Source organism: Polypterus senegalus, chromosome 4, assembly GCF_016835505.1.
Source record: "Polypterus senegalus isolate Bchr_013 chromosome 4, ASM1683550v1, whole genome shotgun sequence".
In the NCBI taxonomy this organism is placed as follows: Eukaryota; Metazoa; Chordata; class Cladistia; order Polypteriformes; family Polypteridae; genus Polypterus; species Polypterus senegalus.
The window spans coordinates 162945389-162971115 of NC_053157.1; the positions used below are offsets into that span (position 1 = coordinate 162945389).

The window sequence follows — 25727 nt, forward strand, 5'->3', positions numbered from 1 at the left end:
TTGCCATCAATATGAGATCCCATAGCTATCTTTCATGCACTTCTCGAGTTACTACCTCCATTCCTATCACAGACAGCAATGAATTCACTGGTACAACCAACCCTCACCTCAGAACTTTCACTTTTCCCATCTACAGTCCTCACCAACATTTGTGCTTCTTCATATATATTGACTCACTGCAGACACCAACCATTTGTCCGCACTTAATTTTCTCACTGCACACATCACTACCTTTCATGTCACTCTATCATCTGCCTTTTCAATATCTACAAATGCATAATGCAGATTATTTCTTTTCATCTGATGCTTTCAAAGCATTTTTCCGACAACAAAAATTGCATCTATTTTTCTTTTCCCAGCCATGAAATAAAACTGCTAAGTTTCAGGTGGTCCCTGATTGTTTTCTCTGGTACATTCTTCTAACTACCTTCATTACCTGCTCCAAAAGCTTATTTGATTGATATATTCCACACTGTCCCTCATTCAACCTCAGGTACTTCTGCTGCCTTCAACATTTCAGACACCAGTCCACTTAGGACCAGTATTTTGCCTATTGTCATCTTTTTTGTATGTTTTCTTCATCTTTTTCTTTGACATAATCAAGAAGCAATAATAAAAAGTTGCAGAAACATATATACAGTATCTCGTCACTGAGTTATTGTTTTTTTTTTATGTGTATAGCTTTGTAATAAGAAGACAATAGAATAAACATTGATTAAACAAACTGAATGGCACCATTTGTCATTCCTGGGTAGGACGTTAATCTGCACCCAGCCCTGTAGGTAGGCCCTCCAACCTGCAGGGAAAAACCTGGGAGTTGGTGGCAGAATTGGCACTCCAGCCACCATAAAAAAAACATCATAATGGTTAAATTCCACCTGAACTAAAGTGGCACTGAGGCGTCACCCATTGCATGGCTGCACTTGGGTCCTAATCTGAGGTCCTGAGTTGGTTAGTCATGTGGTGGGTGCGGCATTGTGCTGTATCAGCGCATGCTCCTAACCTCCTCCTCAGAAGCAACAAGAACATTTCTCTCTGTTTCAGCAGGACAGACTCACCATCCTGTGATAAAAAAAGTTTTCCATCAAGACAGTAAAGAAATATGTCATATATTATATTGTTTTTGATATTGCCAATAGGTTTTTGAAATAAATGTAAAGATCTATATCTGCCTATGGTAAAATTACATGCAACCTCCAAAGAAGAATGAAAGACCAATGGTTTAAACTATGACAAAACTACAAAGGCAACAGACAATGTAACACATTTCAGGTGTCTCAATGTTAAAAAAACAGAGAAATAAGGAAAACCACTACAAAATCAGAAGAGATCAGCATTGTCCTTGCAGAAAAATATGTTCTTATTCTTCTAGATACTGTACATAGTGATGTCTATGTGTGGTAAAGCAGCCACAGAATTAATCCATCTGTAAAGTGTTACTCACTTTTCTTTGAGGAAATTAAAACTTTCTATGATACCACTGTGTGAGGCTCATGACACAATATAAGGATATGCTTGTCCCAGTTATTCCCATAGAGTCCACCTTTTTGCTCTGTGTATTTTACATAAATTCACTTCTCCTTTTGTACACATATGTGTGTTAAAAGACTGCAGACAGAGAAACCAAGATGTATCGATCGCAGAGCTGTCAGCTAAGCTAAAGCAGGATGAGGTTTCATGTAGTTCTGTTATCAACAGCAATGAACCACTGCTCTAAAGTCCCTCAGGGATGAAGAAGAAATTCCTTCACATGTTTGTTGCTCACTTGAAAAACAGATATACTAACAAGAAAAGAGGATTACGGGCAGTCAGGCAACTTGGCAGCGCATTTTAGGTGCTTTCAACATCTCCTTGTCCTGGAAAACATGCTGCAGGTACACAGTGAGCAACTACACATTAAGAATAGCTTTATGTGGGAAAGTTTTCCAATTATAAGGCATCCATCTATTCGTTTTTAAGAAGATAGGTAGTATAAATAGAAATAATAAAAAAGATTGATCTGCAATATTACACCCCAAAGACAGGAAAGCTTTTGATGACAATAACTTTTATTCCAAAATGCCTTTTAAATGATTTTTAAAAGCTGTTGTTTATTTAGGCAGACAACATTTTTCAAGAAAAATACTATAGATATCAATCAGCAAAAGGCATTATTTTGTTATGCTGCAATGTTATTTACATACAAAACACTTTTTGCTCCATTCAAGGCATAAAATAAAAGAGACAAAAGACCATTAGAGAAAGAACTTGCATATTCAGCATATGACCGTGAAATTGGGTCACTTTCAATCCCTGTGGACATCTTTTCTGCATTTTCCATGAAGTCCTTCATTTTGTTTGATTGCACAGAATAAAACAAGTGTTCAAAATGGAGCCATGTCTGAACCCCATTCAATAATTTTGAAGCACTTTAAGCTATCTGGGAACATAATTCTCACACCCCCACCCCAGCAGCAGAGGCTGCGTGCAGATAAATGAAGATTAGATCTGCTACATTGTATGCCTGTCAGTGTCTACAAGATTCTTACTCACTGTTTGAAAGAAATAAATAATTAAGGGTTCTGCTCCCAAAATAGCCTAAACACAAGAGCTAAGATGCTTGAAATATTTTCTGTAGGAAAACCTTGAATGTACACTTCACAAACAGCAGTGAAAAAATAACACGACAAATGCTGTGAAAGTTATTTAATTCATCTTGGAATAAATGGGTCTATGTGTCAAATGGAGGCACAGCTCTCGAAAACAAAGCTTTGAGGCTCTTTTAATAAAACTTGGGCATAAAATAACTGAGGGAACACTAAGAAATGTATGAAAATTTTAACATCTTAGATAATCAGAGCTATTAAAGAAAAATATTAACGAGATGAAAATGTATAAAGTTAGCAGTCAATAACATCAATATGCTATTGTACATTGTTTGGATCCTTTTCTGATATCATTTAGGCATTCATGCAAATACAGACAGAAATTAACCACTACAAAGGACTGGCAAATGTTAAAGGAAGCAATTTTATGCTTCCCTCGATGCACAATTGAAACATACAAAATGTCTATTTATTGCCAATTTATTTTTGTATTTACATTTTATAAGAACACCACAGTTGAGTCAGGATGTTCTGCTTTTATCTTTAAGCAATGAAAAGGCTGTGAGATCTACTGTAAGTAATGACAGCGTAATGAAAGGAGGTTCAAGTTGCCCTGATAGCTGAACACAATTGCCTTAGCCAGTGACCTTACATCTGCTGTTACTAAATGGGGAATCTTTTGCTCTCTGTGTGAACTCATTGATTCCAGGTGGTCCCTAAGGATCAGAGCTCTGTGATATGCTATGGCGAGCCCTGAGGTAAGGTGACACTATTCTCCTTGTTTTGCAAACCAGGAGATTTCAGCTAAATAGCAGGAAAGCGTGAACTGTAAAAAAGAATTGTGCACTGCTTAACACAGATGATTTGCCAGTGATACCTTGAAATTTAAACAGCTTTATTAAATAAAACTATTTATAAATAGAACATGATTAGGTGGAGCATCTTATATCTGAAGTGAAAGAGCAGAGAAATAAAAAGAAGCCAATGTACAGTAGCTAATTCAAATCAATGTGTTATTATTTAGCATACGTTCAAGAAGACAGACTTATGGCTACATGTATAATGCAATTAAAATAAAGAAGTGAAAAATAAGTTGGATAATATACACCAATCTGCCACAACATTAAAACCTGCCTAATATTGAGTGGGTTTCTCTTATGCTGTGTAAGAGAAGGACAAGACAATGATAAAGATTTGGGGTACAACCCTGGTCATCCAGTATAATTGGTGAAATCAAAATCAGAAAATGAACTAACAAAGATGGCGGAGCTTCAGTTTTGAGCCATTCTGGCAGGAAAGGGTGGGTCCAGGTGGACCGACACCGGAAGTGATGTCAGAGGTGTTATAGCCGTCAATCATCAAGTCTGCAGAGGGAGGAAAAGAAAAGGCATTAGGGCACAGTGGCAACCCATGGAGCAGCAGTAGAACTACAGTCACTAGAGCCTTTCAGCTGTCCCCTATGCGTACACACATGAAAGCTGTCAAAACAGCTCTGACTTGTCGAGGCATGGACTCTGCAAGACCTTTGAAGGTGTCCTGTGGTATGTGGCACCAATACATTAACATCAGATCCTTCAAGTCCTGTAAGTTGCAAGGTGGGGCCTCAATGGATGGGTCTTGTTTTGGCAGCACATCTTGCAGATGCTCAATCAGATTGATATCTGGGAAATCTGGAGAGCAAGTCAACAAGTTGAACTCTTTGTCATGTTCCTCAAAGCTTTCCTGAACAACATTTGCAGTACAGCAGGGAGACACAACCCTTGAAAGTAGTCACTGCCATCAGGGAATACTTTTACCATGAAGGGGTGTACAAAGACTACAAAAATCTTTAGATAGGTGATACATGTCAAAGTAACATCCACATGAATGCCAGGACCCAAGGTTTCCCCGCAGAACATTGGTCAAAGCACCACACTACCTCCACTGGCTTGCCTTCTTCCAATAGTGCATCCTGTTGCCATCTCTTCCCCAGATAAACGATACACATGCACCAGGCCATCCATTTGATCTGAAAAAAATGTGATTTGTCAGACCAGGCCACCTTCTTCATTTGCTCCATTATCCAGCTCTGATGCTCATGTGCCCAATGTAGATGCTTTTGACCTTGAACAGGAGACAGCATTGGGACTCAGACCGGTCTGCAGCTACTCAGCAAACTACAATGCACTGGGTGTTCTGACACCTTTTTCTCATGGCCAGTTTTTCAATAATTTGTGCAACAATAGCTCTCCTGTGGGATCAGACCAGCTGGGCTAATCTTCACTCCCCATGGCCATGACACTGCCACCAGTTCATCGGTTGTCCTTCCTTGGACCACTTTTTGCAGGTTCTAATCACTGCATACAAGAAAAACCCCACAACACCTATCATTTTGGAGATGCTCTGCCCCAGTTGTCAAGACCTGCCACTTTGGAGATGTTCTGACCCATTTATCTAGCCATCATAGTTTGGCCTTTGCCAAAGTCGCTCAGATCCTTATGCTTGCACATTTTTCCTGCTTCTGACACATCATCTTCAAAAACTGACTGTTCACTGGCTGCCTAATATATCCCCATCCCTTAACAGGTGCCACTGTAACACAATAATCAATGTTATTCACCTCACTGTGAATAACAGTGGTTTTAATGTTGCTGCTTTGTAACAGTGACAGGATGTGCCAGTGATAGAACGGGTATAAGATGGAAGGAAAGGACATTAGAAGTCAGAATACAGAATTCATACTTTCCACAATAGGAGTGATATCTGTAAGCAGCCTGTAGATGCTGTAAGTCTTGTAAGTTTAGGGAGTATTCTGGAAGCAATTATAACCATGGACACCAGAAGATCATGGGTAGTTGGGCATAATGTGGGATAGTTAATCCAAATCCTTTAGCAGCATTATAGAGCTTTAATGTAGAACAGGCAGTTCCTGATCCATGTTTTGCAGGATAAGCAGTATTTGTTGCACCAAGAGTACCCAGCACTTTAATGGTGAATTTGGAGATGTAGGAATACCTGGGGCCACCAAGGAAAGCTCTCTGGCAATGGCCTGAGTGGATTTTTTAACCTCAGAATTAACTTAGGGTTTGATTTAAACAGTTGCTTATTACATTTGGAGTTAAGAAATGAGTTGGGACAAAGGCTTGACCACCATGGAGGAAAAAGTAGTGAGTGTCTGGGGGAAGTGTGGGAATGTTGTTTGATGCCTGTGGCACAACACTGTGAAAAGTGGCCAACCAGACAGACAGGAAGTTAAAATCTAAATAACTTCATACAGAGAAGCAGCAGGGTTTGCTCTTTGTTTATACATTTGATAACTTGTGTTGTCCTTTCTTATGTTTTGCAGAATACAAAATTACTATTCTTATCAAGTTTTGACTTTTTGACTCTCTTTGTACTGGATCAGGGAAGCACACAGCTGTGGTTACATCATTAAATGCATACACACATTAATGAATTCTTAAAGCTCCTTTTGAGAGTAGCATAAAATATAAAATATTGTAAAGTAAATTAATATATGGTAACTTAAACTAAGGTACGCTGTGTAATCAAAATCAAACCATATGTATTGTAATATCATAGTGTTCATCTATATTTTTCTGATACTATAGCAGTATAAGTAAGTAAAATTGTGTTTAGCACAGCTACCCCACACTTCTAGGGTCTCGAGACTATACGTTGTAGTTCTACTTCTCATTTTATATTTCAGAGATGTGAATGTTAGGTTGATTGCCAAGTCTAAGCAGGCCAAGTAACTGTGTATTTGTAGGTCCTGCCATGAAGTTGCATTGCTTCTAAGTTTGTTTCCCGTTGTATGCAAGATATTCCTGGGATGGGCCCTAGCTTACTTTGACTGAAGTGACATACTTGGGTCATATAAATTAATTAAACTTCTGACACAATAACGTAAAACTCTAACAGTCCAACAACTATTCCCAAAATCTATTTTAAAGCACTAAAGCTTAAAAGTATTAAATGCAGAAAAATTTAATAAAGGCCGATTGTATAACAAAAACTGGTCATTTGATACTTTGTTGTTGAGTGTCATGAGAGAAAGGAATTAACTGAATACTGGGAAACCCATAAACAGGGTCTTTTCCTAGCAGAAGCAATGTAAGAACTGTTGTTCTAGAAACATGTGAGTAAAAATGAAAGACTAAGTTTGGCTGAAATGCTTATCCTCGTCAAAACATTTTCTTACATTCTAATGATAAACAAACCTCAACACACTGTCATTGACATGTTTACTCCCATGAGAAAAACGTAGTGTTTCTTTGTGTTTTTTCCACATCTGTATATTTTTATAATTCATTGCTTTCACTGTTGCATCACTTGGGATTATGATTTTTTTTGATGAAAACAATAAAAGAATGTATTTGGTGGAAGATTTCTGCAAGAAAAACACCCAAGGAATAGAATGCACTGACTCAAAATCAAACTTGAAAACCATTTTGTTACTTCTTTGAAGATCATTTAAAGATAAAGAGCCACAGATATGAAGACACAAACAAACAGAAGTAATGAATCACTACAGGGCATCATAGTCTTGCCAACATTAAAGGCTTTTCACATCTCTGGTAAAGGCACTATGATATTCAAATAAAGCGGCAACATTTGTTACAATCTAAAAATCTAAAATATTGCAGTTAAATACAGAAGAATGCATCCATCCATTATCCAACCCACTATATCCTAACTACAGGGTCACGGGGGTCTGTTGGTGCCAATCCCTGTCAACACAGGGCTCAAGACAGGAAACAAACACTGGGCGGAGCGCCAGCCCACCACAGGGCACACACACGGGACTGATTGACAGCATGCCAGGGTGAATTGCAGAGGTCTTGAAATTAGAAGGGCCAACACTGCAAATATTGAGTCTTTGCATAAACATAATGTAATTGTCAATAAAAGCGTTTGAAACGTATGAAATGCTTGTACTTATACTTTAGTATCCCATAGAAACATCTGACAAAAAGATCTAAAAACACAGCAAACTTTGTGAAAACCAATTTCTCAAAACTTTTGGCCACGACTATAGAAACTAAAACTTGTTTTTTAAAACAACAGTTATGCTGTGTTTGAAGTTGTTGTGCTATGAAGCACCTATAACGTGAGCTGGTGACCCTCAGAAACATGTCTTCTGATTGGGTTATGAATTTAGGTCTGCCAGATCTCTTCCTATTTAAGTTTTTCCAATTGTCTCATTTAATTTGTTAATTGCCATTTTCTTGCCATTATCACTGGAATTTACAAGTTTCTACAGTGTAATATTGTCCAAGTATCACTTCAGATGGTGTAGTAACGCAGAATGTTTTCATCATTTTAGGTCATTCATTGCATTTCAACAGATTAAATTTGAAGAAAAACTGGAAAAAATGAGGTGTACAAAAACTTTTGACTATTAGTGTGTATAAACTTAATATATAGTAAGTACCAGGAAGGATTATCTGGCATCCTATATGGGATGGGTATGGGAACCTATTTGAGAACTTTTTATCCCAATCTGCAGATAGCAGCATTCCTGGATCTCAGTAACCATATGGTATGATGGGAGTTGTAGAGTTGTAGTGCTGTGAGTCAGCCCTGCATAGGTGCTGCCAGGAGGTGCTGAGGAGATTCATAATCCCTGCTTTTCAGGATTTCTGCTTAACCCGGAAATGCTTCCATTGGGCTATGCCCTGTTACCGGGAAGTACTCAGTCAGACACAAAAAGATGTTCTGAGGCAACCTCTGACAACATTCTTTTCAGCTTATTTACTATTCTACACAAGTCATATTGGATTTTGTGACACATTCATGGACTGTAAAATGCCCATTCTGGATGGTCTTTTGGCGGAATCCCTCCAGATTTTTTTTTCGTTACTCTCTGGTCATCTGACCACATCATCTGATTTATCACATGCATTTATATATACATGCTTTTAATGTTCAAAGCTATCATAATAGTTTCACTGAAAACTGATCAGATTTGCTGCCTGGATCACTTGCACCATCATTGACAACAGCAGCAGTGAGCAGCCTGACAGATGGGTGGCAATTATTGACAGTAAATCCATAAAAGATTACATTGATGTGTTTGCAAATGTGACTCCAAAATGAGGGGCCAGTCAAAGTAGTTTACAACTTTGCCGTCTTCTTGAAAACAATAACAGCCACTAACAATTGCATCATTTGGATAAAGGATTGAACCTTGTTTGACGATTCCCAGACTAAACACTGTTTGGGATAAAGACGGCAGTACATCTCCACCGAGGGCTGAACAGCCATAACAGATTTCGTAAGGCTTATGCAGGATCTCAACAGTACAAACTGTATTGACATTTCTGTTTCAAGACAGCAGAGATGCAGTGATATAAACCTTGCTAAAGCATGGCATCTGGCACTAATAGTGATAGTTTTTAAGGACTGCCTGCTGTGCTCCTTTCAAATACAACAGATGTATTTTTTCCCTATTGAACTTCACCTGAGTTCTTACAAGAAAACAAAGGCATTCAGCTACACAGCACTGACTGATGCATTCTTGGTGATGCTCATGCTTTTAGCAGGCCAATCAACTGTGCGGAGTAACGCTAACTAAACAGTCTTCCCTACGGGAGACTGAGGGAATAATAATAAAAAGACTTGCTCATCAGCAGCACTACCTAGAGAAGAATCATGGGCTTTGCATTTGATAAGCTGTATGCATGAAAGTTAGAATGAAAATACGAGAAGCATATTTAGTATTCAGAATACCATTTACTTTGCAGTTAGCATCAGGTTGATACCAACTTCAAGATTTCTGCAAACCCCCTTAGTTCTCAATAATCAGCACATATAGGCTAGCTGCCATGGGTCTTGCATAATACTACATTATCCTTACATTCCCATTTTGATGACCATGCCTACTATTTTGTGCTCTTTATCTGTTTAATATCTTGCAGCCAGAAAAAAAGTTTTATTTAACTTTTGCCCTCATCTTGTTTATTTTTCAGCGGAGAGAAAGAGCTCAATAGTCAAATTAAATTGCAAAAGCATCAACAGACAAATTACAGCCAGTAGCAAATGAATAAGAATACTGTGAATTAAAATAAGATATACTGACTAGCTGTTATAAGACATACTGTATACACAGAAAGACTTATATTAAGTATGCTACTAACTGAAGCTGCTCATCATGGACAGGCATCTTTTTCAGGGGCATTCACTTGTTTACATTGTGGAACAGCCATTACACACAAAAAGGCAGTGAACGCTAAAGTGAAAAAGCAAGTTGGGATTGGCAAGAGAAAGAAATGATGGAGCTTACTGTGAAGCAATATGATGATTATGTAATAAATAGGAGACATTTTGTTAATTTCAACAATCATAAAACAAGATCAAAAACATGCAAAGGTTAAAACACTAGGAAGAAAATTTTCAGTTAAGCCAATTTCCAAATGGAAGGTGAGCAAATGGAAAGTAGACAGGTTTATAACTGCACACATATCACCATAATGCTGCTCTATCTATCTATCTATCTATCTATCTATCTATCTATCTATCTATCTATCTATCTATCTATCTATCTATCTATCTATCTATCTATCTATCTATCAGCTTAGCCTATATATTGAATCTATATACTTTGTCTCCTATATTGATTAAAGCACTATTTCTGTCTCATTTGTTATTATATGATTTGGTTTGGGCATCAATGCAGTTTGTGACATAAATCAATGAATACTAATTAAACAGTGGATAAATGCATTCTGCTTCATATAATTTTCCATAACAAACTCCTTCTTGGTAATGGATCTAGCATCAATCCATCCATTATCCAACCCGCTATATCCTAACTATTGGGGTCTGCTGGAGCCAATCTCAGCCAACACAGAGCACAAGGCAGGAAACAAATCCCGGGCAGGGCGCCAGCCCACCATAGGGCACACACACCAGGGACAATTTAGGATCACCAATGCACCTAACCTGCATGTCTTTGGACTGTGGGAGGAAACTGGAGCACCTGGAGGAAACCCACGCAGGCACAGGGAAAACATGCAAACTCCACGAAGGGAGGACCCGGGAAGTGAACCTGGGTCTCCTAACTGCTAGGCAGCAGTGATACACACTGTTCCACCATGCCACCTCAATCTATCATTCATGCATTTATTTATATTTCACTATTACCACCACTGCAAGGTGTGGTACCCAGGGGGTGCTGTAGCTCCCCAAACTCCTGACTCAAAAGGCTTAGATACAAGTTCAGCAATTAATAGAGGTTTTTTTTTTATTGTGGGAAACTCTGTACAAAGTAAGCATTTCTCACACCAGAAAATCAATTACAATTTCAATACTTTATCTCTCTGTCGTCTCATTTCTTCTCTCCTCCACTCCTCCCAGTTCCCAGGTTGAAGTGGGGCTGCTCCTCTTATCCCTCACCCATGAGTACTTCTGAGGATGTGAAAGTAGGGTTCGGGAGCACTTCTGAGTTAGGCTGAACCCCCACAGAGTAGGGTTTCCCAATCCCCACAGCTCCAAATAGTGAACCCCACTGAAGCCAACAGGGTTTCTCCCTGGGACTACAACCCCCACCATGCTCTTCAGGTATCTGTGTGGGAATCCTAGCCTTGGTAGGCCTCCATCCAGTGCTTTGGGGAAGGAACCAGTGCAAATATACTGTCTTCCCTTGCCCTTCTGTTATAATGGCCGCCAGGCCAGTTTAGGTTCCATGTTTGGTCCCGCCCAGAAGCCTCCACATGCAGGCCATCCATCACAAAGGTTAAAAATAAATTACAAATTTTGCATATTGTAATTTTGAAGACTAAAGTGTGTTAATTTTTGTACTTTTGTCTTTACTCCAGGAATGAGCCATTCACCAGAAAATGAGTAAAAATAAGATTATCTACAGATATTACAGCAACATTTCATAAGATATTCAACATTACTTTCTCTCACCTTGACATAATTCTGCTTTTTTAAACTTTAAACAACAGTAAATTCCTTACCAAGATCTAGTACCCCTACTAGATACTATTAGATCACGGGGCTTAAAGTTTATCTTTATGGTAATGTGATTAAGCTTTTAATACATTTTTTTTTCATCATTGAAACATATTTACTCTGTAATATTTTGGAAGTTGTCATTTTAACTGTAATTACTGAAGGTGTTATTTTCAAAATTACGCACTCAGTTTGGAAATGTCACCAAATTTTTGGCATGGAGAGTTCACACTATAATAGAAAAAGAGAAAGGCAAATATCATACATGGGCAGCAATGTTGCAAGGAAGCTTCATGCTTATCTGAATACATTTGCTTGACAAGGTTTTCTTCCTTCATTTCCTTGTGTTAATAAAAAGAAGGTAAGACTACACATTTTATAATTATGTGTCTCATACTGTATCAGTTTAATTGATGTGAATGCATCAGAAATTGAGATGAAAAAGATATGTATAAAGAAAAAAATACAAAATGTTTTTGGACAAAAATGATTAATCCCCTATAGGCTGTAATGGGGAATCTTTAAACTAAAGAAAATATGATGTAGCCTTGTGTCACAAATATCAAGGCAAACCTTCCATTCTAAAAATGTAAACTGTAACTAATATGCCAAAAATTCCAAAAAGCTTTAATTCTAGGAATACAGTATGACTCCAAATAACTGTGCACACACCTTACCTGTGACATAATTATAACTAGTTTTACTTGATGCTAAAACTTAAATTTTATTGCTAACGAAGCGCAAAGATGAAACAGAGAAGCTTTACCTTTGTGGTTTATCCATACCAATACATATCAGAAGCACCCAATAACTGTGTTAAACATAATTGAGTAAGAAAAAGCAACATCCTGAAATCACAGCAAATATTATTAAATTAATACAATATTTCACAAAATAACCTCTTAGTAAGTTTTGAAGAATAGGTGTACTTATTGCAAACGTTTGCACACTAATAAAATGTATCTTATGTTTAAGCTCAAGATTCTTTAATTTGTTGATTTATTCATCGATGTCATTTTCATTTTTAACAGACAAAAGATATTTTTCTACCTATGAATACCTTTTCAAATGTAAGAATACACAGTGTTTTGCCAGTTGTTAAATGTTTGCATTCATTAAAGAAACATTTATACTGCGCTATTTCTCAATCATCTGAAATACTGTATGTACCACTTTGAATTGTATGATATTTTATGCTAAAAAGATCATGTATTGATTTCTGTAGAATGCATCTGTTCTCCAGAGACAGAAAATGTTTATATGATACACAGCTTTTTGACAAAGACAAAGTAAGATCCCAGATAAAAACATTTATATCAACAATTAAGGTATCTGAAAACTCTTGTTGTATGTCATCCTATCTTAGTATCCCATCTTGCTCATAAGTATAATGATTTTGGAGAAACAGATCAAAAATAATCAGTCAAAGAATGTAGGAAAGTATTCCCTCATTGGTTTTAAAATAGGGAAGAAAGGACAAGAAAATCCATAAAATCCCAAAAACAGAAATGTCAACTATCATATTCCCGAACTTCTGTAGCTCAGTCAGAGTGACAATTGGTGTCACAATAGGCTCTCTGATGACCAAATTTACAAGAGAATGCTTTTTCAAGACACTGTTAGCTCATTGACCAGCATTGCAGTAGAAAGGCAGGTCCAAGGATAGAGTGAAAAAATGATTATGATATGGAATATGAAATCTGTAGGAAATGTGGCCAGGCTGTTGAAACAGAAATGGTTCAGAGGACTTGGTTATCTGTTAAGATGTTGAAGTCCCTACGAGGTGAGCTTTAATGTCAGTTTCCTATTACGCAGAACTTACTGCAGGTTGCATTAAATGTTTATTTTTGCATCCCACCAGATGCCATGAAGATGGTTCACACTACGGATACTAGCAAGCATATTTTCTAGGATCTAGATGATCTACATTAAAAGAATCCTAAAAATATGATATAAAAATTAATCATTTATTAGTTTTGTTATACAGTACACTTGGTGTGATAAAATAAGTTTTACTCTAGTCCTTTCCACCATGGCATCCCAAGAAAACGAAAATTATGACTGTCTTTGTAAAAAAGTAAAGTCATTCTTACAAATGCCTCTTAATTTCACTTAGCCTTACTTAAGTGCTGGTGTGGAAGGGGTCATAAAAGTACACATATCATGTATCCCTAATAAAGAAGCAAAGAAAAAGGTGTTATCAAATTAGAGCCAGGGAGATGAATGAATCCTATTTGTCCTTCAGAATAAACTCTTATATTACTGCTCCATCAATCAATTACAGTGTAATCCATTTACAAGTATATAGCTAGTCCTTTGTGAGTAGAAAGTGTCATTGGATACAACACTATATTGCATTTACAATACAGGCAGTGAAAAGCTCAAAGCTGAAAAACATGAGGAAAATAAAGGGAACAGTTCAGGGTGGTAAAGTGGAGTGTATCCTCTCACATTCTTCTACAGAAGACAGTAACAAATCAGAAAAGCTGGCTGGGAGGGGGTATCTTTTTCATGTTAGAAAAGATTGAATGATTCAGTGGTAAATCGAGCTACCAGAGGGAAGTAGTCCTTGTGACTCCTCAGAGTAATATATAAACAAGACCGTGTGCTTCATTCATCTTGGACTTGACAAAATGATAAAGGATGAAAGACTAAAAGGAATGAAAACAAAAAGAGAGAGACTTAAAGCAAAATTATTTTATGATAATAGTGAAGTGTAAGCATGGCAACTGTTCCCATGTGGTTAATAGTGCTGGGCGGTATACCGGTTCATACCGAAAACTGTTTTTTATTTTTGTTATGATATGGATTTTTCTTATACCGCAACACCGGTTTAAATTGCGTAAATGACGTTCGAACGTGGCGCAGCAGGAAACTGTTCAAGGGGGGACCTTTTCACTGCTACACCGCTAATCACATACAACGGAGTACATGCATTAGTGGAGGTGTTGCGTGGGGGATCTTTTTCACTGCTACACCGCTAAATAGGCATGCAACGGAGTACATGCTGTAGTATATGTATTGTGGGTTGAAAATGGTCAGAGAATATTCCGAAACGAAGCTGTAGCTGATGATGAAGTTGAGCATGATGACACAGAAGAACTTTTGCCGAAATAAAGGAGTCACGTCCGTTGCCTGGAGATACTGTTCGGATGTGGACCATTATGTTTAAATGTGTGAATACTGTTTTTATACTACTGGATAATACTGCAAGCCAAGTTGTACGTACTTGTTTTATTTTTTTTTCAATTCAGTGTCATGTACCTGGGTACTGTGTAATAGTGTGACAACATATTGACTTTATTCTCACCATTTCCACTTTAATTACGACGCTTATGACAAGAATAATGACAACATGTAGACTTTATTCTCGACATTTCTACTTTATTCTTGCCATTTATGTCATGATTAAATCCAAACACCGTAAGCTAAACTTCATCTTATAAAATTAATATTTAATTTACTAGATTTTTTCAAACCCCATCATAAGTTATACAGCACATTCAATGCTTTGTGTTAAGTGTTCCCTGAGCCATGTTAAATCAGTACGTGCTTCTTAAACTGACTTCCTCTTGTACCGAGGAAGCGCCGGCAGCGATCGCCGCACAGAATACAGTACATTCACTTCATGATATTCCTGCTCCCTGAACATTTAGAATGCTAAGATAAATACTTGATATCATTTTCATGATGAAATGCATTAAAGCATGTATTAATCATGTGGGGGCATGGCGGCATGGAGGTTGCACTGCTGCCTTGCAGCAAGGGGGTCTCGGGTGTACCCTGCCTTAAATTTGCATGGTTTTCTGGTGGGTTTACTTGGCTTGCTTCAGTTTCCTTTCAAAGTCATGCAGGATGTGGGGTTTTATTATACTATATTGACCCTGCTAGTGTATGTTTTGCTCGTATTCACCCTGCGATGAGCTGGTGCCCCTTTCAGGATTTGTTCCTGCCTCGCACACGATGCTTGCTGGGATGGGAACAACCCTGAATGGATGGCATTATTAAACATGTATAACGAAGATTTTTTTAAAGTTCTGAACACTCCGTGGGCTAAGTTTATAGCTAGTTTTAATTTCACAAAGGCATTTATCGTGCGGTGATTGGTTAGATGGAGAAAGAAAAAGTAAGGATAGGAGCTGAGCATTTGGTACGTCAAACAGACAGCACGCGTGCACAAAGATAGCCCGCTCAGAAGAACATTCATTGAATTCAGTGTTCATGTCTCCGACCACTAGATCACAAACCCAACATTTACACAATATTTAAGTTAAACCTGTGCGATACCCATTCATACATCCAGTTTTTTGGAGCCTCATCACACCTGCCATAACGTTCTCTGCACTGAACATACACCTGGGGACCCCTTACTGCAAGGGAGCAGCACTATTGCCCCACTACTGTGCATGTTTAATACATGTTTTAATGCATTTCATCATGAAAATGATATCAAGTATATATCTTAGCATTCTACATTTTTAGAGAGCAGGAATATCATGAAGTGACTGGATTCTGTGCGGTGATTGCTGCCCGCGCCTCCTCTTAGTGCGGAGGAAGTCAGTTTAAGAAGCATAGTGATTAACAACTGGGTCGGGGAACACTTAACACAAAGCATTTAATGTGCTACATTAACTTATGATGGGGTTTGAGAAAATCTAGTAAATTAAACATTGATTTTAGGATGAAGTTTAGTTTACGACGTTCTACTTTAATTATAGATAGACTATGAGAATAAAGTGGAAACGTCGACTTTAATCTTGACATAAACAGCAAGAATATAGTGGAGATGTCGACTTTAATCTCAACATAAGCATCAAAATTAAAGTGGAAATGTCGAGAATAAAGTCAACATGTCGACTTTGTTCTCGACGTATAGTTTGTTTTTATCTTCCCTGCGTCCGTATTTTTTTTTCTTCACCATTTTCCTAATACGATTCCGTAGGGCTATACCACAAATAGCATTATAAATGTAAGTTGCAGTTTTATTATTTATGTATATAGCTTAGCTTGAAGCAAGGTCCATATTAATGCAATTTCCCTAAATGATGGTTCAGTTGGTAAAGATATCATCACCAAGTTGCACTTGTTTTATTTTTTTTTTATTTATATTTGGTGAATACTGTGTAATGTACCTGGGCATGAAGTCTTGAATTAATAGTATTATTACTGGAAGTCGCACTATTATTTATTTTATTATTATTTATTAGTTTAAATATTATGCAGTTTAATGATGGTAAAGTTGTTTAAAATGTCACTTTAACGTGTCAGTGGACAGAGATTAACATTAACAGAAAGTGTAGTTGGTTTACAAAAAATATTTACTATTTATTCCTTTTCTAAGTCATGTTCAGTGCAATACAACTTTTGACAAGCACCTCTGGATATTTTACTAAGTCTGAATGCCTCTTTGGATGGTATAAAATATGTTGTAAAAATTATAGCTTACGTTGTTTGCAAACTTTGTTCAATAAAAAGGTTCTATATTTTGACTGCATCTGTCATGCAATGTGATTCCTTCTCTTCACTAGTGCCATCCCCTTGAAAACTATCACTTTATGGGGCCATGCAAACCTGTATTAATACTTGTGTGCACGTTAAAATGTTCTTTTTGTACAATGCTCATGACAGTGGAATAGGTTATTCTTAGCCAGTCTACTGCAGTAATTGCAAAAAAATGTGATTAACATCCACTCATGCATGGGAAAAAAATACAGCTGAATACCGTGAAACTGGGATCGTTTAGAAAAATACAGTGATATAGAATTTTGGTCATACCACCCAGCTCTAGTGGTTAATACTTATTACATACAGTATAATTTGGATTTTCACCTCTGAGATACACTAAAAACATATTAATTGCTGAGAACAGACCATTCATTCCGACATATCTTAGCAATCTGCTTTTACTTAATTTTTCTAAATGATCATGTCACAATATGAAGTTCCCTAAAGTGTTCCTATCGGCCCCACAGACTGTTAACTCCATGCATTCCTTGATCTTTGAACAATTAAATAACGTATAACATTAGCGCAGAATTTACCCTTAACTGACCTCCTCTGAAAGTTACTTTTTTTAGTGAAAAACACATTTTAAAGTCAAATAAAATAACATTCTCAAGCTCACTTAATCTTATTAAAGTTCATAGATAGAACCAGAGCTTATCATGGCAGCATCATACACAAAGCAGGAATCACATGTGGACAGGGCTCAGGTTCACTACAGAACCCAAATATGCACACACTCATGTAGTGTGTACATACATCTCTATATATATAAAATCCAACTTCTTTCTTTCTGTCTGTCTGTCTACTTTTCACAAGAGAACTACTTTTTTTTATACTTTGAACATTTAGGTTGATTTTGCAACTTCTCTCATTGCACTATGTATCATAGTTTGCTTTTGGTATCGATTTGTTTGCATGAATCCGAGAGATACACAGAGGAACAAGGGGAGGGTGGCGGTACCTTCCTCACTCACACGCCAGCATCGGGGCATTCCTTACCTTTGCTTAGCTAGCAAACAAGAGAACTACTTAATGGATTTAGATTGGGTTTTTTTCTACAATTTGCTTTTTACATTCCAGTGATTTTGCGACTCCTCTCATCACACTAAGACTCATAGTTCACTTGCAGGAGCAATATATTCACGCTAATCTGAGACAGAGGCTGCAAGGCCGAGGAGTGAGAGAAGTGTGATATAAAAGGAGTAGAGAGCTGGGCAGGGCCCTTCTCACTATCCTGTTTCACTACTACACGGGTGGAGCCGCAGGGGACGGCTAGTACTTTATATATAAAGAAGAGAGAGAGATGGCCATCAAACATTCTCATTGTAACAACATGAAATGACTGCTCAGATAATTCTCTACTACTCTAGAATAAAGTTCAGCCAACTCTGCAGTATACTTTAAACAGCCATAGCTGCCAGAATAGAAAAGTGTGAAAGGGTGGAGTTTTGAAAGTTCCTGTCAAGTATCTACTACACCTTTAGTCAGGCTGATAATATTTACACATTCAATCACTCTACTTAATGTATTCAGTTTATCTCAGGTATTACATGATTCTCTGAAAAGCCTTATTGCATTTTATTACAGGAAAACAATTATATATTATTTAAGTTATATCAACCAGATGGGCATTTAATAGTTTAAGCACACCTTTCATTGACTATAAATGGTTTCTTTTATTTTGCACCACAATGCTGGATGAATATGGACATTACCATGTCCATTATGTCATCTGTATGCCATATACTGATGTATTTGCTGAGCATAGTGGTTTCCTTCACCTGTACACATTACTATAGTACACAAATGCACTGTTCATTCAACATATTTTATGATTTTATCATTAAGATTCAAATAATAACAAATATAATAAAATAAAAACTTTTCAAAATATAATATAGCCACTGCCATAAAGGGACCTACCCAGGTTGCAGATGCAGATTCAGATAATGCAGATTGCATTATGCAGTCCAAATTAGCGTCACAAGAAGACAGCAGCAATGAGCAATAACACAAATCAACCCTGGATGAGTCAGTCGTGCAGCTCTAGGGGCACTCATACTCACATTTGCACACACTTACTGTTATGATTCAGGCAGGGTTTTTCGACATGTTCAGGTTTATTTTTGTTTTATAGTTCTTCAAATATTATTTTTTATTTTACGTTGTTAGTTATTTTTTTGGATTTCTTTAATCTTTCCTAAATGTAATCTTATGAATTTTGTTAATGCAAAGTGTGGCAATTTAATTCCCGTAACGAACCTGTGGAAAAAATGTCTGCATATTTGTGCACTAGCGACTACTGTTACCTTTGAAGTAATCTACTCCAACAACTATGCATTTAGATGATGTTGCCATTGCTGGAAACATACCTTGAACCCTGTTTCTGTTTTATTATGTTGGATGTAAGACCTGAGTGAAATTTTTTATCCTTTTATGGCAGTTTTTATCTTTGGGAAGGAACAGAAACTTGAATAACAAGTCAGGTAAATAAGGTGGATGATGCATCATTGATTGGAGCATTGTCATGATGAAAGATCCACCTTTGCTGTCACTGTTCATATCTTCTTGCCCCTCCTAGTACCTCTTATGCCACTCAAAGACACATGATATTTTCATAGCATCCTCACTATACTTCATTTTCAACAGCTCCATCTTTACAGTAGCACTTGGTAGCACAGGCAACAATACACGGCCGTTCCAGGAATTAGATTGTCACAACTCACTGTATTGTTTATTAACTACTAGCAAAATACCCGTGCTTCGCAGCGGTGAAGTACTGCCTTAAAATTTTTATTAAGAAGAAAATGAAACCTTTTTAAACTGAAGGAAAATATACCAATAATTATTTGTTAAGAATCTCTTTGTATACTACATTGTCAGTTCGGCACTCCGTTGTAATATGACCAAGCTGTGCACTGAGCATACTCTTGCAACGTACAGTTGGCCATGTGAAAAGTAATCTTGTCTGAAATCTTACAGCTTGGATTGCTGCTGTCATAATCGGTTTGAGTTTCATGGTTTGTTTCAATTACGACAGTATTTGCAAGACTTGTGTTGAAGTGACATTCGGCATCTGTCAAGCGTTGTAAGCATACAACCGGTTTCATCAATAACTTCGCATCCAGCTTTTGAGAGTTTAAACATTCATAAACATCAAATTGTCCACTACTGAAATCGTCACCTGTGAATCTAAGATGTTTAAGAGGCATTGGCGGTTGTCCAAAGGTGTAAAATATTTGGCCATTTCGGTACACTTGAAAGCGACAACCTGCTTAACTTTTGTAAGTAAGCAATAAGGAATGAGCCTGCCAAATTTCAACCTTCTACCAACACGGGAAGTTGGAGAATTAGTGACGTTGGAAAGTTCAATATGGCGGCCGACAGTGGCGTCATACCACCGAAATAAGTACGTACATTGGTTTTGATTAGCGCAGGGGAGCCGCCTACCAAATTTTGTGAAGATGGGGCCATAAATAAGAAAGTTCAACATGGCAAACATTGTCGACCATTATGACCGTTATGTGTAGAATTTCGAAATGAAACATGCTTAACTTTTGTAAGTAAGCTGTAAGGAATGAGCCTGCCAAATTTCAGCCTTCTACCTACACGGGAAGTTGGAGAATTAGTGGCGTTGGAAAGTTCAATATGGCGGCCCCGACAGTGGCGTCATACCACCATAAATAAGAAATAACATGGCAAACATTGTCGACCATTATGACCGTACATTGGTTTTGATTAGCGTTGGAAAGGGAGCCATACCACCGCCATTGGTTTTGACCAAATTTTGTGAAGATGGGGCCATAAATAAGAAAGTTCAACATGGCAAACATTGTCGACCATTATGACCGTTATGTGTAGAATTTCGAAATTAAACCTGCTTAACTTTTGTAAGTAAGCTGTAAGGAATGAGCCTGCCAAATTTCAGCCTTCTACCTACACGGGAAGTTGGAGAATTAGTGACGTTGGAAAGTTCAATATGGAGGCTGACAGTGGCGTCATACCACCGAAATAAGTACGTACATCGGTTTCGGTTAGCGCAGGGAAGCCACCTACCAAATTTCGTGAAGATGGGGCCATAAATAAAAAAGTTCAACATGGCGAACGTTGTCGACCGTTATGACCGTTACGCGTAGAATTTCGAAATAGAACGTGCTTACCTTCTGTAAGTAAGCTGTAAGGAATGAGCATGCCAAATTTCAGCCTTTTACCTACACGGGAAGTTGGAGAATTAGTGACTCTGTAAAGTTCAATATGGCGGCCGACAGTGGCGTCATACCACCGAAATAAGTACGCACACCGGTTTCGGTTAGCGCAGGGAAGCCGCCTACCAAATTTCATGAAGATGGGGCCATAAATAAGAAAGTTCAACATGGTGGACGTTGTCGACCGTTATGACCGTTACGTGTAGAATTTTGAAATGAAACATGCTTAACTTTTGTAAGCCTTCTACCTACACGGGAAGTTGGAGAATTAGTGATGAGTGAGTGAGTGAGTCAGTCAGTCAGTGAGGGCTTTGCCTTTTATTAGTATAGATTCTCTATGTATATATTATGTAAGCATTTCTGCTACGGTTTGTATATATTATGTAAACACCAGTAACAGCGCACTGCACGATAATGTGCAGTGAATACACTTGACTTGAGCACTCCTAGATTTCATACCCTTTCTCTGTACATTTAGCATTCGTTTGCTCAGAGGTTGATGCACTTCCTGTTTCCTGAGCAGCTCTTCTTTTCTCCACCCTAGCGGCCCGCTTCTTCTCTTCTTTTGTCGGCAGCTTTTCTCGTTAAAACTGGCTAAGTCAGTGTTTATGTTGCAATTACTTAGTATGTTTTCTTTAATGTTTCACTTAAGCTGGCACTTAAGTCTTCAATCTGCCTCAAGAATGATTTAAGATATGAGAGGTAGGGTGAGTGATAGCAAAGGTGATAGGGATGAGAACGGCGTCCATACGCATGTGCCGCACGGCTGACCTGCTGACCACTGCTGAGAGTTGATTCTATATTGAAATAAAATTCAAATAAAAAGAGGAATAACCTTGGAGGTCAGTCATCACCCCGAAAGTAGATAGTAGACGTCACGTAGTATATGTGTACCAAATTTCAGGCCAATAGTTAAAACGGTTTGCAAGCTACAGGTAATTTAAAATCCTTGACAGACAAATACAATACAGTAGCGTATTATATATAAAGATTTCTGCTGTTATATGTGCCTTGTGTTCTGTGGATGGAGCCTCAGTACGCGAGTCCACCCAATGCCACTCCTAAAAAACCACCGTGAGCCTATATGTTCTAGCTGAAGATCTGTCATGCCAGAAAGAAAGAATGACCTGGTGATAGATGGCAGATAAATACCAAAGCCAGTCAGAAAAATGGGAAATCAAAAAGGGAATCAAGCAACAAAATAGAAATGTGCTATAAAAATCATAGGTGAAAAAGTCAGAAATGAAACAATATTCTTAAGCTTAAACAAACTAGAATCTCAATCAATCTTGGTTTATCTTTGAGGAATATGCAACATTTTATAAGAAACTGAACCCAAAGAGAGACTTTTATACATTTCAGAGCTAAAATCACTTGATTCGTGACCTCTTGATTTTGCTGAGAGATCTTGCATAGCAGCCACCAAACAAAGCATCTTGTGAGGAAAACAAAATTGTGTTACAGGACAATGCATATAAATCAATAAATAAAATCCTAATTATAATTTTAAAACATAAAATGGCTTTAAAAATAACAAAATAATTATCCAAAATAGGTTTTCAAATTATTGATGCCAAAAATACCTAACATCATGACTGCATCAAAGTTTTTCAGAGTGATATATTAGAATCATGGAATTCAGATCATCAAGAGTACTATTTGTTTTTTCTTTTTTTGTGAATTTTCACTCTGTTATTTAGATTGTTTTTTGGATTATGGACTGGTTTTGTTAGATTTGGATTTCCTCTTTAAGCATACCCTATTTGTCTTAATTCTTGTTCATATTTATGTTCTGCCTGTTTTGTGTTGCTCCTTTTGATCCTTTACCACATTTCTGTAGTTATAAAGAAACTATGATTTGGTAGTCCAGAGTTTACGGTTATCCTCTCTTCTTAAGGACACTTTTGAAATTCATTGAACTTTATTTAGCCCCATTTTGTACTTGTGCAGAACCAAATGACTGCCATTTGAATTTTGGTCTAGGTTGCCTGGGGACAAGGCCAATCCAGTAGACCAAGAGCACAGAAAACAACAGATCTGGACTTGTTAGTGGGATTTTTGAGGTCTGCAACTCTTCTAGCCCATGGGTTCTACAGTGAACTGTTCTGGCTACCTTGGTGTTTATCCTGACCTCTTTCACACTTTACATAAAATATTGAATCAAGTCAAATACAGAATTTTTATGACATGTGGATTAATAAAGTTTCTATCTATCTATCTATCTATCTATCTATCTATCTATCTATCTATCTATCTATCTATCTATCTATCTATCTATCTATCTATCTATCTATCTATCTATCTATCTATCTATCTATCTATCTATTGTCATGAATAGCCGGGACGCCTCTGCCTTGGAAGGATCTGGGGAGCGAGTGTGGACAGAACATCACCTGCCCGGGTGGCAGTGATGCCTTGGGAGATGGAGCTGGATACAGCTCTTTTTGGATCCAGGGGTGCTGCCAGGGTGCGCTGCAGCTATTCCCGAACCCATGTGGGTGGTTTTTCTGCCACACCTGGAAATTCTGCCGGAAGTGGGGCAACAAGCACTTGGAGCACCTCCAGGTGACTTATATAAGGGGCCTAAGTGACTACTCGGTGAGCCAGAGTCGGGAGGAGGGAGGCAAAGCTTGCTGAGGAATGAGTGGAGGAGAAAGAAAAGAGAGAAAACGTAAAGTATTGGGTTTGGTGTTTTGGACTGTGTTGTACTTGGGGGGATGAGTAAGTCGTTGCCCACAAGTAAAGAAACAAAATAAAAAACTTGTATTTTTATAAGTGTGCCTCCTCCGTCTGTCTGTGTCAGGATGAGTGGCTGCTACACTCTCTACACTTGTCATACTATCTATATAGATAGATAGATAGATAGATAGATAGATAGATAGATAGATAGATAGATAGATAGATAGATAGATAGATAGATAGATAGATAGATAGATAGATAGATAGATAGATAGATAGATACTTTATTAATCCCAAGGGGAAATTCACATACTCCAGCAGCAGCATACTGATAAAGAACAATATTAAATTAAAGGGTGATAACAATGAAAGTATAACAGACAGACAATAATTTTGTATAATCTATCTATCTGTCTGCAATAGAGGGAGCCTAAGGAGAATATCATTTAAATAACGCATTTCAATTTGAAAACAGAAGTCACCTGAACAACACCATTGCTATAGAGTTACGTGTGATATACAGTAATATAATATCTAAGAATTCAACTACAAGAAAATCTGGAAAATTAGGCTTTATAGACAGGAATGTGGTTTACTGATGACACTCAATTTCAAAAAGATTACTGCAGTTCTCTTAAAAGGATAAAACATGACAATAAAGAAAAATTACGTAAATTCTGATTAAGTTACTGATTGATTCCTGGTGATAATCAAAAAGCAAACCAAAAGGTATTTCTACCTAAGACCAAAAATAAAACTGTAGTCAACCAACACATCCGTCTTGTAACCAACAACTAAAATAGTAGTACTGAACATTTTGTGAAGATAATAAATCAAACATCTGCTGATAAGTGATATGCATTCTGCCTCATTTTTTAAACCAAGATTATTAAACAGATAAGACTATCTAGGCCAACTAATGTGTTCAGGTGACAAGAGTTAAACAATAGTATGGAATATGCGCAGTGGGTAGTGCTGCTGCCTCGCAGTTAGGAGACCTGAGTTCGCTTCCCAGATCCTCCCTGCGTGGAGTTTGCATGTTCTCCCCGTGTTTGCGTCGGTTTCCTCTGGGTGCTCCGGTTTCCTCCCACAGTCCAAAGACATGCAGGTTAGCAGCATTGGCGAACCTAAATTGTGCTTGGTGTGTGAGGGTGGGTGTGTGTGCACCTTGAGGTGGGCTGGCATCCTGCTGGGGTTTGTTTCCTTCTTTGTGCCCTGGGATTGGCTCCAGCAGACCCCTGTGACCTGTAGTTAGGATATACCGGGTTTAACAATGCATGGAGGGATGGATGCTTATACTGATCATTTAAAAAATAATCGTAAATAAGTCAAAACATCTTAAAAATCATTTTTCTTGTTTTTCAGGGGTATTAGATGCATTATATTTATCTTGCTTGATGCCATCATCAAAGTTTCTGAAACAGTAAACATGTTTCCGGGATAATACCACAGGAAAATAACCATGTAATGCTTTATGTTCTAGCTATTGCCTGTTTTGCTGATCTTCATATACGTAAGTCTTTGTTGAAATGGAAGCATTATCTAGTGCACATCTTTTTTTTTAATAGTTTTCTTTGCTTCATGTGCTGTACATAAAGAACACGGCTTGCCTGTACTATACGTGATGTTGCCATGTCTGTCCCACCAAACCAGATATTACCACTGTCAAATACCCCCTCAAACCTTCTTCGGTGCCTTTAGGTGAATCACTTCTGCAGCATTCTCTTCAGCTACAAGGCAAACTACCCCCAATAGTAATTGCAATGTAAAACCAAGCAACAATGAAAAAGTTATGGTGTATATTCTTAAATTTCTT

At 37.6% G+C, this 25727-nt stretch overlaps 1 protein-coding gene across 2 annotated transcripts in view; it reads right to left on the reverse strand.

Annotated features, from left to right (window-relative positions):
- The window catches only part of ppargc1a (peroxisome proliferator-activated receptor gamma, coactivator 1 alpha), a 1188791-nt gene that overhangs the window by 1143579 nt on the left and 19485 nt on the right, over positions 1-25727 (reverse strand). The window lies entirely within an intron of this gene.